This window comes from Diabrotica virgifera, chromosome 1, assembly GCF_917563875.1.
Source record: "Diabrotica virgifera virgifera chromosome 1, PGI_DIABVI_V3a".
Lineage (NCBI taxonomy): Eukaryota > Metazoa > Arthropoda > Insecta > Coleoptera > Chrysomelidae > Diabrotica > Diabrotica virgifera.
The window spans coordinates 92885578-92903679 of record NC_065443.1 but is presented as its reverse complement, the minus strand read 5'-3'; positions in this window follow the sequence as shown (position 1 = coordinate 92903679).

Below are 18102 nucleotides of genomic sequence, written 5' to 3'. Positions count from 1 at the left end.
ATGAAGTAAATCTTGGTCAACACAAGAAAAACTCGTAACCCCATTTTCCTTAATTTTTCAGGAGAGCCTAAAAGCAGTAATATTAGAAGAACATGTAACTCCAACATGGGTTCATAAAATAAAATTTCATTCCAAAAAAAAAACAAATCATATCAACAGCAATAATCACTTAACTGACTTAACAGAAAATGCGCGGGAGTTGCGTGTTTTACTAACATAATTTTTTGACAAGGGAGATACCTGCTTTTCTAGTATACATTTTAAAATTAGAAATCTACATTTAAATGATGTATTATTTGTCGGATGGCTAGAATAGGCAATTGGCTAATGGATGGCCGTAAAATCTCATTTTAAGTAAAAATTGGAGTTACGCGGTTTTCTTGTGTCGACGACGAAATAGTATCTACATATATTAGTTGTGTCACAAAAGCTGGTAATAATTTCTAATGGTTTCGCCCAAAACAAATAATGTCATATCCACCAATTGTTCGGTTGAAAAATTGAAATTTAAAATATAAAAACTTGTTACAAAAATTTCAACTTCAAAAATATTACCAGCTTTTGTGACACCAGTTAATAATATTTATATTAATAAATAATTTGGCTGATACATTTAACATTCATTTGTTTCAAAGCATACTTTATAATTATGTTCTCAAGATGTAAGTAAATTTAAGAGGTAGGTAAATTAAAAGTTTAACTGATCTTAGTCGTAAATACAATATACTAACTAACAATTAATTTGGTACAGGAAAGTTTCTGTGCAGGAAATCAAATTTGGTTGTTTATTTAATTTAGTAACTAATTTATGAATTCATTAGTATCGTAAAATATTTTTTGTAAAAGAATTTTAAGTTATTAAATTCAATTGAATTGTACTAGTATGCGATTTATTTTAATCTTTAATTGCGTTTTTATTTTCATATTTGATATTTTAATGTATGTTTCTAAAACCATATTATAATTATTTTTTTTTGCAAAAATTTTTTTAATAAAAAATCCGCAAAAACGTAAAATCTATAGTTTTTTTTAAATATCTAGAAAACGAAACATGCTAGGTGCATACAACCTTATACCAAAAGAAAGGTTGTAACATTTACTACAAAAGGCAATACTCATATACAGGGTGTCCCATTAAAAAAATGAGAAAATTTTGTATTTGCAAATAGTGATCACACTGTATACACTATGGCTATATGTCAAATATGTTAATTTATTTAAAAATAACAATATACTAAAAAAACTTTGGAATATCACTTAAATATTTATTACCTTGAAAGCCTAAGTCACAGCCCTTTGAATATTACCATTTTTCTGAATAAAAGTGTAAATATTTCGAAAATTGTTAACTTTAGGCCTCTAATATCTTATACAATTTCTTAATATTTTTAAAAAATATATTCAAAAATGATTTAATATATAGGGTGTTCCATTTAAAATATTTCGAAAATTGTTAACTTTAGGCCTCTAATATCTTATACAATTTCTTAATATTTTTAAAAAATATATTCAAAAATGATTTAATATATAGGGTGTTCCATTTAAAAAAACAAAACTTTGGTTCGTACCGTCGTTCTGACTCACCCTGTATAATCGAAAATAATTTTAGATTATAGACGGTTTTGATATACATTAATTTTGTTAAAAGTATTTTTTTGTATATCCCATAATTTAGCTGTAATCAAAGAAAACCAGAGGTTTGGCGCACCCTGTATATACAGGCAGCTGCAGGAAAACCTTTTTCCTTGTGGAATTGTATTTTTAATTGTACGAATATTTGACATACACTTCGGATATATACCAATTAACCGATATTCTATAGTTTCATATTCTTCAAATCTGGGCCTTCCATTGTATGTAAGACGCAGACATAAAACCACAATACTTGTTGTATAAAATGTACATATTTAAATATAAAATCTCCAACCACTATTACTTGGGAAATTAGTTTCATCTAAAAGCGTAGGCATTTGCATGATTTAGGTAATTTAACAGCAAAACTTAAATCTCCCTTAAATCTTCGCGTTCTAATTTACTTAAGCCCCTTTTTCCGTTTTTCATGGAGTTTGCAGCGTTAGGAGGATTTCAAATGTGACAACTTAATTTGAGACTCAGAAGACTTCACGGCAAGCGTTCAACTCGTAACTCCCTTTTACAACTTTCACGCCATGCTTTATACACTTTATGAATAACGCAAAACAATATATTATTTCCACCTACCTCTACCGAAAGTATACTTTTCCGGACCTGATTGTAGGGAGCAAAGTTGTACTTTTCCTCCCTAGGGAGGAAAATATTTTTCCTCCCTAGGGAGGAAAAGTAAAAGTGACGTCATGGTATTTCATTCATGAAATATAACTTATTGACGCCCTGTACAATATCTATTTTTTATTACGTAAGTATCTATACATTTTAACGTTTATTTAAAAACACTCTGTATTTTGCAGAATGGTAAAAAACAGTAAATTTTTATTCTGATTTAACAATGTTTACATTAATAATTTGACTTATATTTGACAGTTGACAGTTATATTGTACCTACTTGTTTGTTTTAGTTCTAATAAATTTTGTTGGTTAGTTACATAAATAAATTAAGTAAAAATGCAAAAAATGACTTGTTATTTGAGGAAGGTGGAAAAACCATATGTATAACATGGGAGTAAAGTGCCTTTTCCTCCCTTGAATGATTACTGCCCTCCGCTACGCGTCGGGCAGTAAACTTCATTCTCGGGAGGAAAACTAGCACTTTCCTCCCTTGTTATACAAATAGCTATTACGGCAGACGAGACAATCTACTAAAAGATGTATTCAGTTAATTTTAATATGGTTAATTCGTTACGTATATGCAACACTGTATGTAATGTCAAAATTTAATAATTTACATTTTCTGAGATGTTTCGGAGATAACAATAAATACTAAATTATATTATTTATCGTATTATGGGAGTGCAATTAAAACGAAAACATGCATTGTTTCGGAAAAATTCAAACAAGCTTATATTTTTCTAAAACATTTTTGTTAGTTTATATACATGTTAAAGTAAAAAGTTCTACTCGCGGATTTGGCCGCTCATTGTTTATTAATAATTGTTTAAACAATAACAATTGTTTTGTATTAATAATTTTAAAAATATCGTTAAATTCATCATTTTACTTTGATTAAATACGTTTCTATTTGTTTTTGATTATACTGAATCCGAATATGGCATTGCAATTTGAAAATTCTTATACAGAAGCTCTTATACAGTATACAGTATGTCTGCGTAGCTAGGAACCACATGGAAACTTTTTTATTATCAATTTTACGAAAAAAATTATTCTTCATAAAATGCTCTGGATAGTCAAAAATCTAAAACTCAACCATCAGATATCAAATTTTATCAATTTTATACGAGTTATATCAAAAATATGAATTTCGTTAAAGAGTAAAGTACCTTTATATTTCAGAATATCAAAAAATGCTATAGTTAAAAGTTGTTCGAGATTGAAAACTATGTTTAAATATACAATTACATTATTCTAATCGAAAAAAAAAATTTCAATTTATTCTCAAATTACGGATACTAATCATCATTTTATTACAATTATTATAACTATTTTATTATCACTTTTACGAAAAAACTTATTCTTCATAAAATGCTCTCCCTGGTCTAAAATCTAAAATACAGACATCAGATATTAAACTTTTTTAATTTTATACGAGGTATGTAAAAAATATAAATTTTTCTTAAGAGTTAAGTGCCTTTATTATTCACAATATTTTAATTAGAAGGATGTAATTGAACACTAAAACAAATTGTTTAATTCCAAACAACTTTTCTTAATAACAATTTTTGATATTGTGAAATTTAACGATACTTTGCTCTTGAGTGAAATTCATATTTTTTTGAGATACCTCGTATAAAATCCATTAAATTTGATATTTGATGATTGCATCTTAGATAATATACGATGCAGAGTATTTTACAAAGAATAACTTTTTTTCGTAAAACTGATAATAAACAAGCTGAAAATGCGAGCATTATCATAACGAAAACTTTGTTTATATACGTATTTAAATTCATAATATAGAAAATTGCTATTCCGAAAAGCTGTTCAGAATTAAAAATTATGTTTTAATGTGCAAATATATCATTCTAATTTAAATGTTGTGAACTATAAAGATGCATTACTCGAAATTCATATTTTTTTACATACCTCGTATAAAATTAATAAAATTTGATTCATGATGGTTGCATCATAAATCTTAAACCAAGAAGAGATTTTTATGAATAATAACTTTTCTTCGTCAAATTAAAAATACAAGAGTTATAGCTGAAAATGATGTTGGTATCCATAATTTAAGAAAGTTCGTCAAATATTTTTTTCCATTAGAAGGATGTAATTTCATCTATCAGAACATATTTTTTATTCCAAACCACATTTTAAATAACAATTTTTCAATATTGTAAAATAAATAATACATACATGATAAAGATACTTCTTACTGATGAACTTTACTTGGATCTACAGACCGAGTGAGTCTCGCAAATTCCACGGCTTTGCGCCACGCTTCACGCAACCGTATTTGCGTACTTGTGTTTCGGGTTGTGTGGTCTATAATCGTTTCTACTGATTCATTATTAATATACGTATAATAATATGTATTATTGCTTTCAAAATATACTCAAATTGTATTTTTATACATTCATTACACATATTATTTTATATAATAATTAAATTCACTATAAAATATCATTTATATTTTATTAATAGCTAAATAATTTAAAATTTAGTTTGACATTCACGAAGTGTCAAACTCAAATGTAAATAATAACATTTGCTTTTCCTAACAAATTCAGATTAAAAAAAGTAGCCTACTTCCTAATCAAAGATTTCAGCTGACGTTTATGCCTGGTAGGAGATAACCGGATTGTGACGTCACATTTTAGATTTTGAGGTCAATTATCTCGAAGACGGTTAGAGATATCAAAATTCCGTTTTCAGATTTGGATTCAGAAAACAAAACTACATAAGAATCCATCAACACATCTGCTCTAAGTATTGCAGGAGCGGCAACGCAATAACACACAAACTTTTGCAAATTTATAAACGAAAAGTTTACGTTGAAAAGTTACCAATAGGTTCCGCAGACATACTGTAAAGCTAAAGAGCTAAAAAAAATTTTTGCTGAACATTTATGATTGTTTAAGTTTATTATTAAATGTTTTTTAGGTAAGTTTTTCAGAAAAAAGTTTTGATCACTTTATATAAACTTTTTTTTAGCTGGTAATTTTCGGTTTTGTATTACATTTTTGTTCTTTCTTAATTTTCTCAAAAAGGAATAGTCTATTTCATTTCTAAAGTAAAATATTTCAGTGCATTTTAAAGATTACATCCTAAGCTTTTAAAAAGCACTAATAAAACTGTAATAGATCTGTTCAATCTTGTTCAATCATGTTCAAGCGTCATTTAGAACGATGCTTGAAAGGTAAGTTGTGTAAAATTGAGGGTTTTATAAGAAAAATTGTATTAGTTACATATTTTTAAATCATTTTTAAATAAAATTCATGTAAGTCTCACTTTCCGCCCCACAGTACTTATGCCCATACATTTTATTTCTTTTTATTACAACCATAAGATAGCCTAATTATTCTGCTTTTAGGTTAAATTTGTAAAATTTCATTTGATCCATTAGTTAAAGAATTACATTAAAATAACTCAACCGTACACTTCGCCGTACGCTAGTTTACAGTGCGCCAATGTTTGTGAGAAGGGTGACTTTAGCGTTATAAATAAAAAATTATAGAAGATACAGATTTAATTTTAGAAAATTCTTTATATAAGGTTTTTTTGTAAAATTTTCTGAATTTTTTAATGGTCAAGTCAGTTTTGTTCTAAAATTTATATTTTCAGAGTTATTCAAGAAAACATCAAACTTCGTAGTTCATTTGTTTAATAAAAAGTGAAGCACTCACTTCTCGAGTAGGACTTTTTGACACGTTGTTTATTAAACATTTCTTAATGCAATTAAAAAAAAGTTCTATCTTGTTTGACTTTTTCCGAAGTGAAAATCTATAATGCACTCCCCTATATAGCAAGTAATAGTAAAAGGAGTTCTACCACTTATAATAATAAACAATATTTAAAAAGTTCAAAAATTAAGTTTAAACAATTTTTTTTAAAACTAAACTTTTGTGAACTTTAAAAAGCTTACAAATTAAGTTTTTGATTGCAATAGAAGAAACAAGTAAAAATCGATCACAATAATCAAAAATGAAAGCGCAGTAAGAGATTGATTTATCACGAATGCCAAACAATAGCAAATAAAAAGAAGGACGACACCAGCCATTAACGGACAATACGGTAAACAAAAATCAAATTACTTATAAAAAATGAGAGAATATTTATGTATAATAAAAGGCAATAAAACCTGAAAAATCCGAAATAGCCCAGTAAATGAACGGGAAATACGGCGATACCGTGTAATTTTCAGGGTCAACTCAGAATTGCATGAAAATTTGGATTTAAGTTCTACTTACCCTCCATTTCAAAGTTGAATTTGTGCCATTGGTTGCTTTTGCTTGAGGGGGTGACATTTACCCCTTCTCGTTGGTGAAAAAACGCGCATTAAAGTAAGTCCGGAAATGGATAAACTGACTAATTCTAAGTAACTTTCGTTGTATAGAGTTGATTATGTGAGTCAATACTTTTTGAGTTCTTTGCGATTGAAAATGTTTATTTTTCAACACAAAAACCACTTTTTAAGGCGATTTTTCGCAAATAACTCAAAAAGCAAATATTTCATTGAAAACAAATTTTTAGCAAAAATGTAGCTTACAAAAAAAACGAACATAGTTGTGTATTCGTGAAGTTAATAGATCCACCAAAAGCAAAGTTGTAGCTTATAAAAAATACCTTTTTATTCGTCAAATTCCAAATCGAATATTGCAACGTGAAATAACCAAAAAATAAAGCAATTTTCGGAAAAAACTCATTCAAACTTAAGAAAAACCTTTATTTAGTTAGTTATAAAATTTTTAGCAATAAAAATAGGCGACTTAAAATAAAGTTTTTTAGGTAAACAAACTAGTTTGTCATAGGCCAAACTAGTTTGTCCTGAAATCGGGTTTGGCCGGTAACATATCGCCGGTCCAGAATAAGAATGACGTAACTGCAAATTTTGTCAATTCCTGTTTATTGCGTAATTACCTTCCAAAATTCTGTGTACATATGATACAAAAGCAACAGAACTGTAACTATGTGCTGAGCCACTAAAGGGTAGTTGCGTCGTCATTGAAATACGGACCATTTTAGACCTTGTTTCAGATGAATAATGACGCAAATGTAAATAGGGTTGAAAATGGGGGACTAAATAAAGATAATGAAATTCGGACCAATAGTGATGAAAATAAATCCAATCGCTGTAAGAATAAAAGGCATACTAAATATTTAAAAATAGGTTTTTTGGACAGAAAAATTTTAAGATTGATAATGACGCAACTGTAGATAGGGTTGAAAGTAGGGTGATTTGATTAACATAACGAAATTCGAACCAATAGGGATGAAACTAAAAGCCATCATTGTAAAAATAAACGCCATCCGATGCTTCGGACGGTTACTCTTTATTTAATTACTATTTTAAATATTTAAAAAATTTTAGATGAAGAATGATGCAACTGTAAAAGTGTTGAAAATGGGGGATTATATTAAGATAATGAAATTCGAACCAATAGGGATAAAAATAAAAGCCATGCTCCTCGACGATTACTCCTCATTTATTCCCTATTTTAAATATTTTTAAATCGTTTTTTTGCTCTCCTTACAAATTTGGATTTTTGCAGTTACGTTATTCTTATTTCGAACCGGCGATATATACCTAAAAGTATGAGAAAAAAGTTTATGATGAGTTTAAAAAAAAATCGTAAAATATGTCAAAAACCATTAAAAGTATAAAATTTTGAAAAAACCTTATCTTGCTTAAAAATAGTAATACAGCCTATAGACCATTTTAAAGGTAACTGACTTTTCTTTCTATTAAATGTACCATTGCATATATATCTGAAGTTGCGTAAAAAAAATTACAGATCAATGTTTGCGAAATAATAAGCAAAATAGCCCAAAATCGCTGTGAGTGCCGAATTTTGAAAAATGATATTTAGGAAACTGTAAATACCAGAAACTTCTACTAAACGTTATTTTAAAGAGCAAGCATGGACGTTTTTTTTTCTCTAAAGCAATGTCTATAACTATATTCACGTGGAAACAAGTTATGGGACATAAAACAAAATTGCTTTCGTTCGTATTTTTTTTGCTTTTTTTTGAATATTATTCTTTAAAAAAAATATGTTTGACTTTAAAAGGTGATATTTAGATAGTAAATTTAACCTGAAATACTTTTTCTGTAGACGTATTTGTGCCAAAAGGGCGTAGAACTTACCCTAATTTACCATGCGACTAGTGACTAATTCACCCTTTCTCAAAAACACACCCCTTTAAAGGGTAGCACACCGCGGTTTTTTCATATTTGGAGATCCATTGACCATATGAAACACTCCGTTGACGTTGTAGTTCCTTTCTAAACTATATAATCAATAACCTACTGGGTGGAAGCTAAGAGCCAAGTATTCTAGGCCATTAATAAATGTAAGCCACGAAGATAAATATTTGACATATAAGTGTAGCGTTTTTTCATCAAGTTTCATATTTTACCTTTGCTTGTCTAAAATCCACGGTTTGTGGCCACCTGACACATCATTTGTTAATAAGATTTGGAACACCTAACTAAATAAAAAGAAAATGGCCATGCTAAAATGCTCCGGTCAAATTTGACACTACGTCCCGGGCTATATGTAGTCTGTATAGTCTGTAGTCTGTCTAGAAAATTTTCAGAATATCGATCATTAGCCTAATTGGTCACACGCTGAACATTTTCTTAAGAATACTTTACAAAAGGGTTAGAAGATTTAAAAAAAAGAAGAGGGCTTTAAAAAGAAGATCTCAATTAGAAATTTGGTTTTAGAAATGCTATGGAAACCAGGAAGGCGCTTGTTGCACTAAATATCCTGTTACAAAAAGCCGTGATCAAAGAAACAATGTAGGTACTTGATGCTTCGTGGATTTCAAAAAGGCATTCGATAATTTACAGCATGTAAAATTATTGCAGATGCTAAAAAATGTAGAAATAAATGACAAACATATTCTTGTCATTAAAATGTGTAGGTACTGGAATCAAATCGCTATAGTAAAAATTGGAGACAACTACTACACCGATGAAATCTCCATACAACGAAGAGTCAGACATGGTTGCAATTTGCCCCAACATTATTCAATGTTTACTCGGACAGGTTTTAGAAAAAAGCACTTTAGAAACAGCCATATGGAATAAAAATAAACGGAAAACTACTTAATATAATTAGATAGTCGGACGATAAAGTAATTGTGTCAGAAAATATTGAAGCTCTCGAAATTCGGCTTGATCGTATTCACAAATTAGGAGAGGAAATGGGCATAATCTAAAGAAAAAACAAATTTTTAGTCCTTAGTCGTAACCCACATCCAGATGCAAAGCATCAATTAACTGGAATTCAAGTTGAAAAAAGACACAAAATGACATATTTGAGAATTGTCATATAGGGGAGTGCATTTAGATTTTCACTTCGGATAAAATCAAACAAGATAAAACTTTTTGTAGTTTCATTAAGAAATGTTTAATAAACAACATATCAAAAATTTCTACTCGAGAAGTGGGTGCTTCATTTTTTATTAAACAAATGAACAGCGAAGTTAGATGTTCTTTTAAATAACTTCGAAAATACAATTTTTAGAAAAAAACTGACTTGACCGTTGAAAAATTCAGAAAATTTTACAAAAAAAACCTTATATAAAGATTTTTCTAAAATTAAATCTCTAGCTTCTGTAATTTTTTATTTATAACGCTAAAGTCACCCTTCTCACACACATTGGCGCACTGTAAACTAGCGTTGAAAGAAGTGCACGGTTGAGTTTTTTAAATGTAATTCTTTAACTGATAGATCACAAGAAATTTTACAAATTGGACATGAAAGAAGATAAAATAAGCTATCTTATGGTTGTAATAAAAAGAAATAAAATTTATGGACATAAGTACGGTGTGGGCGGAAAATGAGCCTTACATGAATTTTGTTTAAAATGATGTAAAAATGTGTAACTAATACAATTTTACTTATAAAACTCTCAAATTTGCAAAACTTACCTCTCAATCAACTTACTAAACGATATTTCATTTAAAAAAAATCTCAAAAATTTAATTCAAATAATACGATGTCTCAAAAAATGTAATTTTTGAAAACTTCGTAGTTTTACAGAATTCCCACCAATTTAAGACAGTATTACTCAAGTTTGAATAAATCTAATACAATTTTTTTGCTATTTTTTTAAATCTTGGGATGTAATTTTTAAAAAACACTGAATTATTTTAGTTTAAAAATGAAATAAACACTTTCTTTTTGAGAAAACTTAGAAAGATAACAAAAATGTAATACAAAAACCGAAAATTACCAGCTGAAAAAATGTATATACAGAGTGATCAAAACTTTTTTCTGTAAAACTTACCTAAAATACATTTATTAATAAGCTTCAACAATAATAAATCTTCAATAAAAAAAATTTTTTTTAGCTCTTATACAGTATGTCTGCGAAACTTGGAACGTATTGATAACTTTTTTAATATCAGTTTTACGAAAAAAGTTATTCTTTATAAAATACTCTGCATCGTATATAACATAAGATGCAACCATCAAATATCAATTTTTTTAAATTTTTTACGAGGTATGTCAAAAAATATGAATTTCACTCAAGAGTAAAGGACCTTTATATTTCACAATATCGAAAATTTTTATAAAAAAAAGTTGTTTGGAATTAAAAACTATGTTCCAATATGTAATTATATCCTTCTAATAGAAAATTTGTAATATAATTGTGAAAATTATTTGTTTATCTTTTTTTAAGAATGAAATTCCATATTTGTTTGATTGGATTCTACTTGTTTTTCATTTAAATATCCGCCATTTTGGATCCGCCATTTTGAAATTTAAATTTTTAATCTTTTATTCAGATTCAACAACCTGTTAAAAATAAAGAAAATAAATGTTTTAGAAAAATGTTCTTTTTTATGTTCTTTTTAGAAAATCCACATTTTGGATCCGCCATTTTATAGTTTATAATGTTAACATTTAAGTTAGGTTTATTAAAGCTCTCAAAAATAAATAAAATATGTAGAAATAAATAGATTTTGTAAAGAAATTATGATTTTACAACTATTTTTTAAGTTATCCGCCATTTTGGATCTGCCATTTTATAATTTAAATTATCAAAATTTGATTCAGGTTCAGCAACCTCTCAAAAATATCCACATATATATAAACAAACACGTTTTATAAAAAAAATTCGGATTTTACAACTACTTTTTAAGGATTTTTAGGAAAAAATCCGCCATTTTGAATCCGCCATTTTGAATTTGCAAATTGTAATGTCAGATTCGAGTTCAGCATAATCAAAACTAAAATAAAAATTTTTTTATCAAAATAAAATGATGAATTCACCCATATTCTTAACATTATTAACACAAAACAATTGTTATTGTTTAAACAGTTAATAAGCAATTAGCGGCGAAATTTGTGAGTAGAACTTTTTACTTTAACATATTTATAAACTAACAAAAAAAGTTTTAGAAAAATATAACCTTGTTTGATTTTTTCCGAAACATTGTATCTTTTCGTTCTAATTGCACTCCCCTAATAATGGATTAACTAAATCTAAAAGGAAAACATACAAATAAAACGCTAAATTGCAATGAAGTAATTTCTTTGCAATAATCATCTTAGTTTAGAACTAAGACAAAGAATGTTTAAGTGCTATGTTTGGTCTGTACTTTTTTATGGTGAAGAAGTGTGGTCACTAAAAGCATTGACCATGAACAGAATTTAAGCATTAGAAATGTATATTCATAGACAGATGTTGAAGATACCTTGGATAGCAAGAAAAACTAATGATGAATTACTAAGGAAGGTCAACAAAGATAGAGAACTGCTAAAGATTGTTAAACAGCGTAGAATTTCTTAGCTGGGTCATAAAGTGAGAGGAAATCGCTATAGAATTCTACAACTGATGGTTAACAACAAAATACAGTGATAAGCGCACTAATAACCGGCAAACGCAAAAGATTTTTTTTGTAAGCATTTATTATCAATCAGAATTACATATTCTATGAGTTAATTTGATAACAAGTACAATAACTTATATCAATGTAGTATTGTACACTAAAATGGCGTTATGAGGTACAACACCCAGCGGTTTCACCTCAGTTTCAGCGAAGATCTATGGGCCATAATCTTCTCAATTTTTTGTTGTTTAGTTGCTGCAGTAATGGTAATATTATTAATTGGTTGGGGTGGCCTTCCAATTTCTCGTGGTGTCTGTTGGCTCTTTCTTAAATTACTGTGCTGACTAACGGGATGTTTAGGTCTGTATGAAAGGTTTGGTTGAAAATGTACCACGGGGCATTTGCGATGGTACGTATAATTTTTGATTGAGTTCTTTGGATAATTTTTGTGTTTGATTTGCTGGCACAACTCCATAGTTCTATACCGTACGTCCATATAGGTTTGATAACTGTTTTATAAATCAGCAGTTTGTTCTCAATTGAGAGTCGAGATTTTCTACCTATAAGCCAATTAATTTCTTTCACTCACAACTCAATTTGTTTCTTCTTCTTTAAAATGTGTTGTTTCCAGTATAATTTAGAATCAAGTTGAAGCTCCAGGTATTTGACGATATTCTGTTGTGGTATGTTGACTTGATTAAGGCTAATATTTGGAATTTTAACTATTTATAATTGGAAATAAGCCACAATATTATTAAAAAATGATTTTTATAAACGTTTCGACGCCCAAATCGGGTGCCGTTGTCAAAATACAAAATTAGTTTCAGAACAACGCTAATATTTGGGCACTGGTCTTTCCTTGGTGTGAAAGTTATATGTGTTGTCTTAGTTTCATTAGCTTTTATCTTCCATTTCTTTAACCACTGTCCAATTTGGTCTAGGTGTTCTTGAAGTTTTAATACTGCAGCTCTTGGATCCTCTTCAGTTGCAAATATTGCTGTGTCATCAGCCAAATTTCCAATGGTGGTTTGTGGAGAGGTTGGTAAATCGGATGTGTACAGTACATAAAGAAGTGGACCCAATATACTACCTTGTGGGACTCCCAATTGAATTTTGTTACGGTTTGATAGTTCATCTTCCACTTTAGTTTCAAATTCTCTGTGATTTAGATATGATTTTAATAAGTCAAAGTATTTGTTGGGTAGGAATTTTTTGATTTTATAAAGTAATCCTGGGTGCCATACCTTATCAAATGCTTGGCTGATGTCCAGAAAGGCTGCTGTGCAATACTGTTTATTGTCCAAAGCTCTATTAATTACATTTTATGCCACGGCATTGTTGCACTGTAGAATGACCTTGCCGGAATCCAAATTGGTGTTCTGGGATCCAGTTTTGGAATTCTAGGTCGCTCATAATTCTTTTAAGTAACAGCTTTTCAAGAAGTTTTGACATTATTGGCAGTAGACTTATTGGGCGGTATGATGAAACATCCGTTAAAGCTTTACCAGGTTTCGGTATCATAATTACTTGGGCAATTTTTAGTAATATAGGCCAATAATTAAGTCTTAAGATTGCATTTAATATGTACAATAACTTCATTATACCTTTTTTAGGAAGTAGTTTTAGCATTGTTGCTGTTATGAGATCAGTGCCTGGTGCTTTCTTTTCATTCAAATGATTAATTTCATCTTTGATCTCCTTCGGTGTAATTAAAGTTAGTCGCTCTCGTTGATTAATTGGTAAGGCTAGTTCCTGCTCTACTTCTTGTACTTGGTCATTGTCATGTGGCTTGAAGACTTCAGTTAGATGTTCAGCAAATAAATCAGCTTTTTCTTTGTTGCTTTTTGCCCATGGTCCTGGTGGTATTGAGTTTTCCGAATTGGAGGTGAAGTATTTATTGGTTTATTTTTGTTTTTGATTGGTTTCCAGGTAGAGTTATCTTGACGCGAAAGGTTTGATACATAGTTTTCAAATGAGTTGTTTCTCATCTGTTCTAGAGCTGTTTTTAAGTTTCTAGTTTTGTTACTATAAATTGTCCTGTCGTCTGGTCTGTGAGGTCTTTGCCAAATTGATCTGGCTTTTCGTTTTTTCTACTACTAGTCTTTTTATTTCAAGAGGAATGTTGGTTTAAAATTTTTTTGTCCAGGTTGAGGGGTAGACTGTTTGGCAGCATTTTGAAGTAAGTTGATTAGATTACTAGTTTCTGTTTCTATTTGTTCGGGAGTTTGCAATCTCACTAGTAGATTTACTTTCTGTTCTATGATTAGCCGGTATGTGTCCCAGTTTGTTTTGAAGCTATGCAGTCGAGGTGTTGGTTTTTTGATTATCACCGTTCTGCTAATTGTGGCAATTATGGGACTATGATCTGATAATAAATCAAAACTTGATAAACGCAAAAGATGGAAAACATATTAAGTTGTGAGATAAAAAGAGATGAACCTAGTGGAGGTGTTAAATTTAGCGATAGTAACTTATAGATTGACATTATATTGATTTTTTCCACCTTTAGACGTATCGAACGAATTTGAGAAATGCCACTGTCACAGTGACAGTTTTAGTTGACATAATCGTCTGATACGCCTAATGGTGGGAAACAATCAATTTAATGTCAATTTATATGTTACATCGCTAAATTTAAGAACTCTACCACATAGTTTTATTTCTTTTTATCTAACAATTTAATATGTTTTTCATCTTTTGTGCTATTTTGCCGGTTATTAGCACGCTCATCATTGTTTATGACGGTAAAAATGCAGGACGAAATTTCTTGGTTAAAAAAATTCGTGAATGGACTCAGATAAAACAATATTTAAATTTAGCACCAATTTAACAAAAAAATCTTGTAATTAGTGATTTTTAATAGAAAATACTTTAAGAAACAAACAAAAGACTAATTAATAATGTCAAATGTTTTCAGGTTTAAAATTCTGTTGCGATATTAAAAAATATAATTAGATTTCTGCAAAGACAATAAATAAATATCACTACATCCTCCTGCAGCTTCGCAATTTTAGTTACAACTAGTCTCACCGAGACCTAATATAGAGCTTTCATCTCACAACTTCACATTTTCCGACTTTGCGATATGAATAATACAAAACAATATATGGCTAACTGGTGCGCTGGTGTGGTTTAGAACAACAGAGAAATCTATGGATGAGTTCCTCCAAATTGGACATTAACGTGATGGATACGTGAATTGAATTTGGGATTTTTACAATTCTATATCATACATGTACATTGCATATGTCTACAAATTCACAAATTCCAAACAATAACATTATGTTCCAAATATTACAGCTTTATATATTTATAGTGGCAGTTGGAAAAATATTATTCATTTATTTCAAACGAGTGTTCCTCAAAACTTATTACAAAAAAAAACTATTTTTATAAGACAATTCTTTTTGTTATACAAATAAACTAGATAAATGAAACAAAAAAGCTAAACAAGTACAGTTTACCTGAACAAAACCTTATCTAAAAAAAGGTCTATAATTTCTATATGACCACCAGTTTAGTAAAAAAATTCGAAATCATTTTCTTTCGTAGAAAATACAAAATGTCATTTTTGAAGTGGAACAGATCTGATATTCTAAAATATAGCGCGAAGCATAAGTTAGGGATATATGTAGCTTAAAATTAAATTAATAATAATACCATAAAGTTGTGACCTACTGTATGAATAATGCCACTTACCTACATCAATAAACACTAGTTTTTGGTTTGGAGTTTATTTTATTCAAAGAAATAAATTTATTTTTAAAACAAACAATTCTTAGCCCATATGTGTTAATTTTATTGCAATGAATGAAGCTCAAGTGATTAAATCAGTAGTAATAGGCGAGCGGCAGCAAATCCTAAAATGATGTTATACCTACCACTAAAAACAACTTTCAGGTGAATGACGAATTTTGGTCAATATTTATGTTTTCGACATCGCTGAATCCGAATATGAAGTTTATTTTTATCTAAAATTGGTGGAACATATTCAAAAATCAATTAGGCAAAAAAGCGAGAAATCAATTTAGATGATTTTTCAACTTTAACTGACTGTATCTTTCGTTTCTGTAAATATTTCCTTTCTAAAAATTTATTGTGTTATCTTTGAAGTATTTCGATAACGATGAGTTTTGTCCGAGGTGTTTAAACACATTTAAAGAGAAGTTGTTGATTTTTAAACATTTTGTCATCAGATTTCGTTAGTTTCGTGTTTACTTAATAAAGTTGGGTGACAAAACTTTTTGTTTAAAATTTTAACCAACACAGCATTAAAACATATTCAAGTCAAAATATGCAATTGGAAAAAGTTATGTAACTTTGTAAACCAGTGGCACTCCCCCCAAAAAAACGCTTATTTCTCGAGATATTGACCACGGTGTGGTGAATGGCTAATTTTGGTCATATGTTATAGTTTTGAAGGTGCTAAAAACGAAAATGAGGTTCTATAACACATTTTGTTCTTTGTACTCTATATTTTAACATAACCTTGATTAAAAAGCTAAATTTCAAATTGTTTCAATCAATTTTTGCGATTAAGCTTTGCAAATCAGGAATCTTCACCTTTTACTTTAAAACATTCATAACTTTTATTATAATAAGACTGAAAGATTGAAGCAAGTCCTATTGTCTCAAGAAAGATGATAAATATGTACTAACCTACTATAAAATTTTAGAAAAAAAAAATTAAAATACAACAGTGTTGTAGCGAGTTAAACGCAAAAAATTGTTTTTTTCATTTTTAGGGCAAAATTGCGATTTTGACAATGTTTCCGCACATAAAATTTAAAATAAACCTCATTTTTGTTTTCAGTACCATCAAGAACATAAAGTATGACCAAAATTAGCCATTCACCACACCGTGGTCAGGATCTCGAGAAATAAGCTTTTTTTTGGGACCGCCACTCGTCTATAAAGTCACATAACTTTTTTCCTTTTGCATATTTTGACTTGAAATTTTCCAGAAAACTTCTCCATGACCTACGTTTTAATGTTGGGTTGGTTAAAATTATAAACTAAAAAGTTTGTCACTCAACTGTTTCATGTAAACATGAAACTAACGAAATGTGACGGCAAAATGTTTAAAAATTAACAACTCCTCTTTTAATTTTTTAAACATTTCGGACAAATTTTGTTGCTATCTAAATACTTTAGAGATGACACCGTAAAATATTTAAAAGGAAATACATACAGCGACTAAATATACAGCCAGTTTAAAGTTGAAAAATCATCAAAATTGATTTTTCGCATTATTGCTTAAAATTTAATTTTTGAATATGTTCCACCAATTCTAGATTAAAATAAACTTCATATTCGGTTTGAGCGACCTCAAAAACATGAAGAATGACCAAAATTTGCCATTCACCTATAATTAGCCTCAAATTAGGGATGTGCCTCTTGCCTATAATAATATGCTCGTAAATTAATTAAATCAAGACGAAGTCAACAGTGCTTTGGGATGCTTCAAAATGGTGCGCTACAAGTCGAAGTTGCCAATGTTTCGCAGTGTTATTTCTAGATTTGCCTCTAGATTTCGGAACACCGGAAATGTTGCTGAACAATAAAGAACATGTTAGCCTATCAGAATTACTACGGCTTGAGATTGCCGATATGTTACACTAACTACTGGTCTAAGAGCTAGCAACGTTTTCGAGCAACTATTTTAAGACAGCTGATTCTTTAATATATTATTCCCTATGCATCCTAGAACACCTTACCGGCCATGTGGCTACTGAGACAGGTTGCGTTCATTACTGCGCAGCGCACCTGTACAGGTAAATATATCGAATTTAAAATTATTTTAAGACGAAAAATTTTTTTGCCATTACTTGTAAAACATTCTTAGAAATATGAATTATAATTGCCAGACATTTCTGTGGTTGCTAAATACGTGCCAGACGCTATAGTCTAAATGGTTATCAACGTTTTCGAGCAACTATTTTAAGACAGCTGATTCTTTAATATATTATTCCCTATGAATC